Source organism: Mustela nivalis, assembly GCF_964662115.1.
Source record: "Mustela nivalis genome assembly, chromosome: 3".
NCBI classification, from domain to species: Eukaryota; Metazoa; Chordata; class Mammalia; order Carnivora; family Mustelidae; genus Mustela; species Mustela nivalis.
The window spans coordinates 90,857,294-90,868,694 of NC_139022.1; positions in this window are offsets into that span (position 1 = coordinate 90,857,294).

Consider the following 11,401-nt stretch of genomic DNA (forward strand, 5'->3'; position numbering starts at 1 on the left):
CCTTGGCACATAGAACAGCACCTATGACACAGATGTTCACCAAATATTTGTTGAATAAAGGAAGGGAAAGTTTGATAACTGCATTATATATTGTCAACTTTATAGTCTTTGATTTGATAGTCTCTTTTCCTCCTGAATGAACTAAATTGGTAATGTATTTCCTCATTGATATGACCCAGAAAACCAATATTTAATGTCAGTCTTCTAAACCTCAAAAATCTCCAGTAGATATAGATTATTATTACATATGTAACAAATGCTCATAAAATTGTTTTTAATAGCAAATGTTATATGTAAATAATACATCTTGGAACACTATATCAAAAACTAATGAGTACTATATGGTGACTAAGATAATGCAATTTAAAAAAAGATACAAAGTGAAATTAAAGGGTGAGCCCACCTAAACCCTCTAAGTTCCTTGGCCTGAGAGGAGCCCCTGTTAATACCACAATCATCTCGTAATCCTCAAATTGTATCACACACAAAATTCATGTGGTTGATTGTTAGGTAGAGTCTAGGGTCCTGTTTCCGAGATTGTGATTCAGTACATCTAGTATAATAGATAAATGGTAGATCTAGTATGATCAAGTAGATCAGTAGATCAAGAAACATCAAGAATGGAAACTGATTACATATGAAACATGCAGAATAAAGGACAGTGATATGGCAATTTTCTGATTCTTAAGAATGGAGAAGACTGTCATTACTAGAGGTTAGAATTTTTTCTGGTGTACAATTACATAGAGTAGGAAGTAGTCTATGTTGGTGTCACTAGAAAATATAGTTTGAGAAAGAACCAGGCAAAATTGAAGTCAAAGAATGAAAAAATAGGGGCGCCTGAGTGGCTCAGTGGGTTAAGCCGCTGCCTTCGGCTCAGGTCATGATCTCAGGGTCCTGGGATCGAGTCCCGCATCGGGCTCTCTGCTCGGCAGGGAGCCTGCTTCCTTCTCTCTCTCTCTGCCTGCCTCTCAGTGTACTTGTAATTTCTCTCTGTCAAATAAATAAATAAAATCTTTTAAAAAAAAAGAATGAAAAAATAACTGATAATTTAGAGAAATATATTCAAGAATACAACCTCAGATGACAAGATTTTGGTAGAATCATTATTCTTGTTTACTCATGAGTCACATTTAAATAACCTTTACTAACTCCTAAGACAAATGGTGAAAAAGCAGGAACTTGACCAGGAGAAGAAAGCCCCTGAGAATACAGGAATAAATCCTCAGGCTGACTCCCTGGGTGCTCAGTAGATCTAGTTCATGTTTTTACTGGAGTGCTGACTTCAAAGGAAACTTCCTGAAACCTCACAAATACTGACTTCTTTCAGAAGCTGGTAATATGAAGCAAAACAATGTTTCCAACAACTCAGTTGTGATGAATTATACTTGAGAACAGACAGTTCCTGTTAGAAGTAACCATACCCTACCATGTGACCCAGCAAGCTGTCCTGGATCACCACACTTGAGAATTTCAGGTTTGTTTTTTCTAAGTTTTCTCTTCTAAGGAAAGTCACTCTTTACAATAGACATCTCTTTGGAATAGAAATCACAGGCCTTACCTGTGAAATAGACATCATAATATTTAGAGATGTGCGTGAGGTGGAAGGAGATTCTAATGAATGTAATGTATAAAAGGAGTGGCTTACAGTGCTCCATAAAAATGCATGGCCAGGGGTGCGTGGGTGGCTCAGTGGGTTAAGCCTCTGCCTTAAGCTCAGGTCATGATCTCAGGGTCCTGGGATCGAGCCCTGCATCAGGCTCTTTGCTCAGCAGGGAGCCTGCTTCCCCCCTTCTCTCTCTGCCTGCCTCTCTGCCTACTTGTGATCTATCAAATAAATAAATAAAATCTTTTAAAAAATGCATGGCCAACTTCATCATATTGGACGATATAGGAAATGGAACAATTAAGTCAACCTGCTGCCATAGAATTCTTTCAATTCTGTGTTTGGAATTGAGGGTCCTGAAGACTGAATATCTGTAAAATTCTCCTTAAGAATTATTCACCCATTCAACAAATATTTAACGAATGCCTGCTATGTGCCAGGCTTTACTGCAGGTGTGTGGGATGTATCAGTGCACAAAACCAAGACCCCTGTCTTCATGTTATTGTGACCTTACATCCTACTGATGGAGAGAGAGGAAAAAAAAAAACCATGATAAATACATAAATAGATAAGTAAGTGATATAGTGTATTAGAGAATGATAAGCATACAGAAAGAAAGAAAGAAAGAACGAAAGAGAAAGAAAGAAAGAAAGAAAGAAAGAAAGAAAGAAAGAAAGAAAGAAAACAAACAGGATGACAAGGATCAGGAGTGTTGGTGGGGTAGATAGTCCAGTAGGGTAGGGAGGGCAAAGCTCATTGAGGTAGTGAGTTATGAACAAAAATGAGAAGGGCAGGAAAAAATTTCAGCTCTGAGACTATGTAGGCAAAGGGCCCTGCAGCCTTAGGGATCAGCCACACAAAGACCTGTCTGACTGGCGTGAGGAGGAGTAGGAGAGAGCAAAGGGGATCAAGCTATGATCCAGGCCCAATGATAGCTGTGGTGGATCCCTCAGAGTTTTCCAGAGCTAAACCAAGATGGCCAGGCTTTGATACTCCCACAGTGATCTGTCACTGAATGTGGGCCACCCTGGGATGGCTGTGAACTTGAACAAGGTGGTTGTCTTCATCTGAGAGCTAGAAGAGCAGTGGCCTGTCTAATGACATCATTCCCAGCAGCCTTCATTAAAGGACTCCCTGGGAGGTATGTCTCAGGATCAACTCCTGGGGCCTCCTCATTCACAAGGTCATCTGTGCTCCATGAGGGCTGCTTCAGCATGATCTCAGCATTCCAACCAGCTGGAAGACAGGAAAGAAGAAAAAGGGAATATCCTAGTAGATACATGCACTACTTCTGTCACAGCGTATTGCTAGAATCTCATCACATTGCCATACCTAACTCCAAAGAAAACTAGGTTATTGTTTTTCATATTTTATTTTATGTTTGGTGGCCTTGGATAGCAAATAAACAAAAGGATACAGATGTACAATTAGTAGTCTATTACTATCATATTCCCCACTTTTGTAGGGAAGACAACATGGCTTCACCCCACACAACAATAAATAATATGTAGTTCTTTTAGCTCATTCAGGATTTTGTACTATGAAGTATGGGAGAGTTGAGAGATAGTAAAGAAACAATATTCTCTCTCTCTTTTTAAAAAAATTTTATTTATTTATTTGAGAGAGAGAGAATGAGAGGGAGTGAGCATGAGAGGGAGAAGCAGATCCTCTGCTGAGCAGGGAGCCTGATGCAGGACTCAGTCCCAGGATTTTAGGATCATGAGCTGAGCCAAAGCCAGTGGCTCAGCCAGCTGAGCCACCCAGGCACCCAAAACAATGTTCTCTTGAAGAGCTTATAGAAAAGCCTTCAGAGGAGAAGGGTGACAAGCAATTACACAAATCAGAGGTAGAGCCTGTGAAGTTAGGAAATTAATGTGATCAGCTTTGCATCTATAGGCTGGTAGGGCTTAGGATCACTCAAGTTTATGCAGCATACATTACCATGGAACTGATTCCTTCTCAAAGCCGTTTCTTGTCTTGCCTATTCTGATTGTTCAGTCTTCTTTACTGGCTTTTTTTCCCTTTAAGGTTCTGTCTGGGTTCTTAGTCCTCTTCTCTTATACTGAATTACAATGTAGTCTTACCTTTACTGGTAGGTCTCATAACTCATTGGGAATATGAGGACCATCAACCTGAAAATCACCAATTTATTGAATAGGATAAACTTGATGGAGTACAAACATTAAATTTTCTTTTTCTCCCTCTCTGGCCTCAGCTATGCTATATCAGCTCTTCCTTACTAGGTAGGTTCTTCACGATGTGTCAGGAAGATCCCACAACTTTTTGGACCCTTTGTTTATTAAAAAGTCAGTTGAGTCCACTTAAAACTCTAATCACATCCTTATTTTTCTACCATCTAAGGCTTGACCCAGAGTTCAAGGACCTTCAGAGTCCGCTCTTTCACTCTTCCTCCTCTCTCTCTTTTAATCCACTGGGTTAGAGATCACTAGAAGGGAAGATGTAACTGGACTTTCTTTGGCTCTGTCTGGTCCTGTCCTCTGTGGCTGGAATCTGCCAAGGTGATGCCCTCTGCCTTGTAGACTGTGAGTGAGGTTTTCTCTTAGTACTTGTCAGAAGCACCTTGGCCCCTGTATACTAAGGACCTCTTTCAGTCTCTTTTCCACTTAATGTTTATGTCCCCCACCTCCCAGTGCCACAATAGCAGGAGCTAATTAAGCAATCCCTGTGAAACTGTTGTCTCTGGGTCTGCTAATACTGGGAGGGGGAAAGGGATGTAAAGCAGGAAAGATGATTAAGGGGAGACTGGAACCCATAGCTTGAGGTGGAACTCCACAAGGACAGACAAAAACCTGGCTTCACTCTTACTGCCTCTGACCTTGGTGATGAGGGTATTCTGCAGAATCTGGGGCTCATCAGCCCAGAGCTAAGCACACTCACTTGGACCAGAATTTGGAGGAGCTAAAGGAGGATCCAAGGGACAAAAGAGCAGTTGTAGGCCCAGCTGCAAAATCTTTAAAGAATCTCCCTTGTGGTCCACCCTACCTGGACACATACAAGAAAGAAAATTCTAGAAAATGTTCCACCTATGAAGTTGATAAATTAAAAAGTCACCACACACTGGATAATCTATTTTAGGCAAGGTGGTCTCATTGGTAAGATGACATGTAAACAGCAACCGAAGTGAGGGATTAGGTCAAGAGAATAAGTGAGAGATGACCAAGCTATGCAGAGGCCATAAGACAATAGAATTAGGAGTAGTATTCTGGAGAATACTGGAGCCAAAGAAAGGGCAAGACCCAGGTAAGCGTCAGGAATAGTTGGAACAAAGAACTTAATATGATCATGGTTTTCTCCCTGCCATTCTGTCCCTCTCTTTGTCAACTTCATGCTTTTTAAGACTGGTTTTCTTCACCTGGTAGAAACATAGTCACTTACAACATTTAAGTTTTATTCATCCATCAGAGAGAAACTGCATGTTTTCTGTAACAGTTATCAAAAATTTGGGGGGAAATTAGTCATTAGCCTAACCTGGGTTAGTTGTCCATCCTTGGACCAATTATGTCATTCCAAATGACTGGCTATGGTATTAATTATCTGATCCTGCATAACAAATTACTCCAAACTTTAGCAGCTTTAAGCAACAACGAATATCTATTATCTCAGACAGTTTCTATGCAACAAGAATTTAGAAGCAGCTTAGCTGGGTGGTTCTATCTTCAGCTGGGGCTGGGGAATCTCTGATGAAGTTGCAGTTATCTGAAGACTTCACCAGGCCAAAGGGTCCTCTTCCTAGGGGACTCATTTACATGCCTGCTAAGCTCTGCTGGTTGTTGGCAGGGGACCTCCATTCCACATGTGGACATCTTCATAGGGCTGCTTCAGTGTTTTCACCACAAAGCATGGAGCTTACCCCAGAGCAAGATAGAAGCTGTAATATTTTCTTTTTTAAAAATAATTATTTTAGGGGTGCCTGGGTGACTCAGTCAGTTAAGCATCCATCTTCAGCTCAGGTCATGATCTCAGGGTCCTGGGATCAAGCTTCACATTGGTCTCCCTGCTCAGTGGAAGGTCTGCTCTTGCCCCTGCTTGTGTGCGCTCTCAAATAAATAAATAAAATCTTAAAAGATTGTTTTATTTTTAAAATGTTTTTCATTTTAATTTTTTATTGAGGTATAGTTGTCTTCCAACATAAAGCTCTAGTATTTTCTCTGATCTGGATATGCAATCACACTCTGTTTTTCTTTGATATCCTAATAATTACATAGGTAAGCCCCATTCAGTGTAAGAGGAGACTGCACAAGTATGTGAAAGCAGGAGGTGAGGCTCATTGGAGGTAAGCCGCAGGGCTGGACACAGGACACTATAATTTGCACAGCTTATAGTAGGTTTCCAGTCTTTGTGGCCAGAGTGGAAATGGAATATAATTTCATGTTGAGAACATTCAACTCCCTTGAGTGAACAGGTTAATATTTGCATGGAGAAGGTGAAAGAGAAGTTTCTAGAAAAGTTAGGAGAAGAGTGCGAGGGAAAAAAACCACTGTCTATTACCAGTCAGAGTATTAATAACTCCCTTGTCTGTACCTTGAATGCACTACTTTGCTAACTCTTGGTACACTACATCTCAACTGTTCATTTACAAATATTTCTCTGTTACTAGTTTATGAGAGCTCTTCCTTCCTACATTGCCTGACATAAAGCAACCAATAATGTATGAACTTAACTGAACTAAGCAGACAGAGGATATGAGCAAAGTTTTTAAATAATTGAGGGTATGGTTAAGGTGAACACAAATTAACATTAAACCTCAGATTAGAAGGCACTTCCTAACACTTGAAAGATATGCCCTTTAGAAGAAATGAATTAAAGGCTGATGCAATTTGTACCTTTAAAAGGTAGAACAAGCTAAAGTATAAATAATTTACATGCTAAATATAAAATAAGCAAAGTTTCTTAAATAAATGAATATTAGTAGGGACCTTTATTTGTTGGTGCAAGAAACAGGTACCCAAAGAAACTGCTTAACAATAAAAATGAGTGGATTTATTGGAAAACAACTGGCGTAATTACAGAATCTGAGAGGTGTCAGATCCTCAAGAGCAGAACCACCAATTGGAGCACAAAAGGAAGACCAGAGATTCTTCTCCTTTGGACCTTTATCTCTCCCCCTCTCTCCACATCTGCCTCACTTCCTCAGTGCAGACCTGCTTTCTTGTTTGCAGTCCACATGTCTGTAGGAACTGTTCCCAGGTTAGTGGTTGTTACAGTGTAGTTACTTAGAGAGAGATGATTTGTTCCTTTCAGTTCCAGTTTCAAAATTCTTGAGGCAGGGATCAAGACTTGTGTGTGAGGCCCAATGCCCTCCAGACCAACTGATTATGAATGGGAGCAGTATCATAACATAGGAATTGTGTAAAACCTTCTGTAACCCTAAAAATGGGACAGAGGGGTGATGGCAAGGTCTGGAAAACAGTTGCTGGGTAGACAAAACAACAGGTCTATGTTCAATGAAGTTTCAGATAAGTTAAGGGATGGGATATTCAACATAAATCGCAAAGGTTGTTCAAGGTCCAACAACACTCCCTGGAGTTTGATAAGAAATCACAAGCTAGTTTCAATGGCACTGTAAGAAACTATTGGTTGGAATCCTGGTCTGACACAAAGTAGCATTTCTCCTGCTCTAGTCATTTTATCACATCATCAGCTCATCTACAGGGAAAGCCCTGCCTTCCCTGCTACATCTAATGAAAAGGGCTTAATTAAGATTTTAATTTCCTTTGCTGACGCATTAAGGAAGGTTTCAGAAAAGATAAACTACAGATTATAGCTTTGACTACATTATTTAGCTATAAAGGAGGATTCAGATGGCTTTTATAACACCTACCTCCTTCTAAGATTTTGGTGACAACAGTAGATTTGCTAATAACTGACTTCAGCATCTGCAAGTTTAATGCTTATGTTTAAACTCAAATGTCTTTTGATGCTACCTACTCTTTTTGTTTTGTGTACTTTGGCAAAAAAGAAAGTGTTCTTTAAGAGGTGTAAAAACTGTCATTACAAATGTTGCTATTACCATAAAATAGAAAACTTAAAACTACGAGTGTGAAGGTGTAGAAGATTACGTCCCTGATCTGGTTTTCAGAAAGAAGAGAAATTATAATCAGAGCGAAGTTTTCTCTACAAAACATTAGCATCTTAGTCTGGGCTGCTCTAAAGAAATGCCAGAGACTGGCTAGCTAATAAACAACAGACATTTATGTATCAAGGTTCTGAAGGCTGGGAAGGGCAAGATCAAGCGCCGGCAGATTTGGTCAGTATCTGGAGAGAGCGGACTTCTTAGATGGCTGTCTCTCTGCTGTAACCTCTCAGGGCAGAAGGAGTGAGGGAGCTTTCTTGGGGTCTCCTTAATAACAGCAGAAATTCCATTTACGAGAGCTCTGCCTTTATAACCTTATCACCTCCCAAAGACCCTATTTCCTAAGATTAGGATTTCAACATGGGAATTTTGGCAGAACAAAGGTTCAACCCATAGCAGTCACTATTAAATAGATGGCTTCTGATCAGCATGGATATTGTTTGAGGGTGGTTGGGGGACTGGGAAGAATGAAGACTATTCCTAATCCCTTCTTCAACACCCCCAAATCCAAATACTCCATTTTATTATTTACCAGATTCCACACTCGCCACTTTTAAGGTAGCACCACTGAAGTCAGCATTACAACCAGGGAAACATGATCTCAACAACACCAGTATTGTCTGCTCATTCTGCCTTTGTGTGGGCTGAGGGAGGAGGAAGAATAAACCAGCCTCCTCTATTGCCTGTTGGATTGGCTTGCTAGTTTTTTTGCCCCTGGCTTCCAAGTTTCCCAGCTTCAGGCTTTTTCACACTACCAGGACTATGATTTCTGCTTTCAATTCTTTCCATCAACGTCTAACTTCATCTGCAGCCTTGTCATGCTTTCACATAGTTTCCGCTTTGAGTTCAAATGCAGATGTGATGATCTCAAACTCATCAATGCCAATGTTTACTGTCTGTTATTATAATTCTGTTTCCTTTAAATAATCAATGGTCAACTCCTAAAAGTGAGTTCTAAAAACTGTGGCAGATTTACATTTTTTTCTATTTTCTCTTTCTCTTGGTATTTCGTTATCAAAATGTCACACATTTTGTAAAATGTATTTGTTCCCTCCACTTGTGAATATAATTTTTAAAAAGGAATGATGGACAAAGTAAATGTACTTTGAGCTTCTGGGCAATTACTCAATAGTCTAGATGAGAAAAATTATAAAGTTTTTGTCAGTATACAGAGGGGACAGACAACCCAAAGGGAGGTAGGACCATTAAATTCTGTTAAGATTCTACACAAAGATGGGGAGACAGAGTCCCAAACAAAACTAGAATTCACTTGTTTGGACCTGCCCAGCATTAGTCATTTGTCAGCCTGATTATATAGTAATCAAAAGCTTAGCAGTAACAAATTACATAGTGTTAAGAAATTCTTCAGATGGATTTGTCCCTAAATTCATGGCTTTCGTTGTGTCATTATTTTTGTAGCATTTATGTTGTGGTTTAAATTAATACCTCACTGTGTGCTGTGTTTCCTTTATAAACCCGTTCCCCCAAATCCCTCCAAAATACTTTTTGAGTTAAGAGTCTGTCCATGGAACAAAGTAAGTTCTAAACAATATTTGTTAAATGAATGAATATAAATAGGACAAAATTATAGATCCTTTAAGTGTTCTTTTTTTTTTTTAAGATTTTATTTATTTATTTGACAGAGAGAGAGATTACAAGTAGACAGAGAGAGAGAGAGAGAGAGGCAAGCAGGCTCCCTGCTGAGCAGAGAGCCCGATGCGGGACTCGATCCCTAGACGCTGAGATCATGACCCGAGCCGAAGGCAGCGGCTTAACCCACTGAGCCAACCAGGCGCCCAATCCTTTAAGTGTTCTTAACTTTTTTTGTGTCCCGACCCTTCTGGAAGTCTAATGAAGCCTATGGATCCTTCTCAGATAGCACTTTTATTGCATGAAATAAAACACACAAGATTACAAAAGAAATCAAATGTTCTGAAGAAACACAGTATTTTTGAAAACGGGAATAAGACAGCATAAGTTTATTAATTCATTAATTAAATGATCAAGCCCAATAACTACCATAGTTTTAAAGTAGTGAAGAATATAATGATACTTAGAGATATCTGTAACAACGATAATGAGATGTGAAAGTATCTAATTTCTATTGGTGACAGTATCTGTACTAACTAAGGTTTTCCATCTCTGGATGCTGCCAGTTCTGTTCCATGACCCTGGCATTTTGTCCTTTCTTACATGGACCCCAAGGTAACCCTATTTGTGCCCAGAGTCTCTCAAAGTCTCTCCTGAAAGTTGACTCTTGACATTTCTGCTCTTTGCTTTTCATTTCCAGTAGGCAATTTTCAAAAGGTCCCCTATTCCTACTCTCTCCAAAGGAAAAAGAGATATTTCAGACAAGTCAAGGAATATTTATTTTCTACCTTTTCACCATCCCTCCCAATCAACAAAATCTTAAAGACAAAGTTCTGAATTTGGTTTTCACCACGTGGTTCAGGTTTCTTAGATAACAACGTCACCTTATTTATTCAGGACTCATTTCCAGTCATTCTGGTTTCAGAATGTGAGAATTTCTATTGATCCTGTCCGTCTGTGTTTGTTGGTGTCATAGCCCTGAAGTTGTGCTGCAAGATATCCATCAGTCTGTCATCTAGCTGGTTGGAATGAGGGTTCCAGCTGCTCCCTGACTTACCTACTGGGCGGCCACCAACATCTTAATGCCCAATGTCGAGGGGTTAGTAGGTGGCAACTGCATATTCAGGCAAAGCTCAAAACAAACTCTTTTATCTAAGACCTGACCTCACTTTAAATATTATAAATATTGCCAGGGTTCAATTCTGAGCACTCCTCCCTTCTCTCTATAACCTTTAATAATGCTTGGGCTTGTTTTTTCTGGGTTCTTCATTTCACTCCCTGTTTCCTTCTCTAGAGAGCTGGCTCTTGCCTTTTGTGTTGTCTTTCTCTTGGTTGGAATACTATCATGAATAGACAGTGTGATGATTAATTTTGTGTGTCCACCTGGCTAGGCTGCAGCATCCAGATGTTTGGTCAAACACCAGGCTAGATATCGCTGTGATGGGATTTTTAAGATGTGACTAACATTTAAATCACTATACCTTGAGTAAAGCAGATTACTCTCTATAATGTGGGTAGGCTTCATCCAACTGGCAGAAGGCTTTAACTGCAAAGACTTGAGGAGGAAGGAATTCTGCTTCTAGACTGCCTTATGGACTCTTCCCTGGGTCTCTGGCCTGCTGGCCTGCCCTGAAGATTTCACTCTTGCCAGCCTCCACAACTGTGTGAGCCATTTCCTTAAACTATCTGTCTCTCTTTCCATGCCGCTGGTTCTGTTTCCCCAGAGAACATGACTAATTCAGATTCATTGCTCTTTGTTTGCACTTCTCCCACTGTCATGGGATTTGGACCTGTCTCCACCAATATCTATACCTGCCTGTCACCAAATGATTTTCTTTCATTTCTTTGCACATTTCATTTTCCAGTAGCCCTTGCTGGCACCAACTCTTGCAGCATCGGTGTTCTCCTAAACTCACATTGTTTCTGATTCTCTTCAGTCTTCTCACCAGCTTGAGCTGGGGAGGTCCCAGAAAGTCTCATGCTGGAGTCTGGATATGAGAAGAATCTCGTTCCTTCTAAATATACCTCTAAATACTCTACCCTTGTCATTAATCTTAATTACTAGAACAGGGATATTTTCCCTGGTAAATGAACAGATTCATAATCTGGTT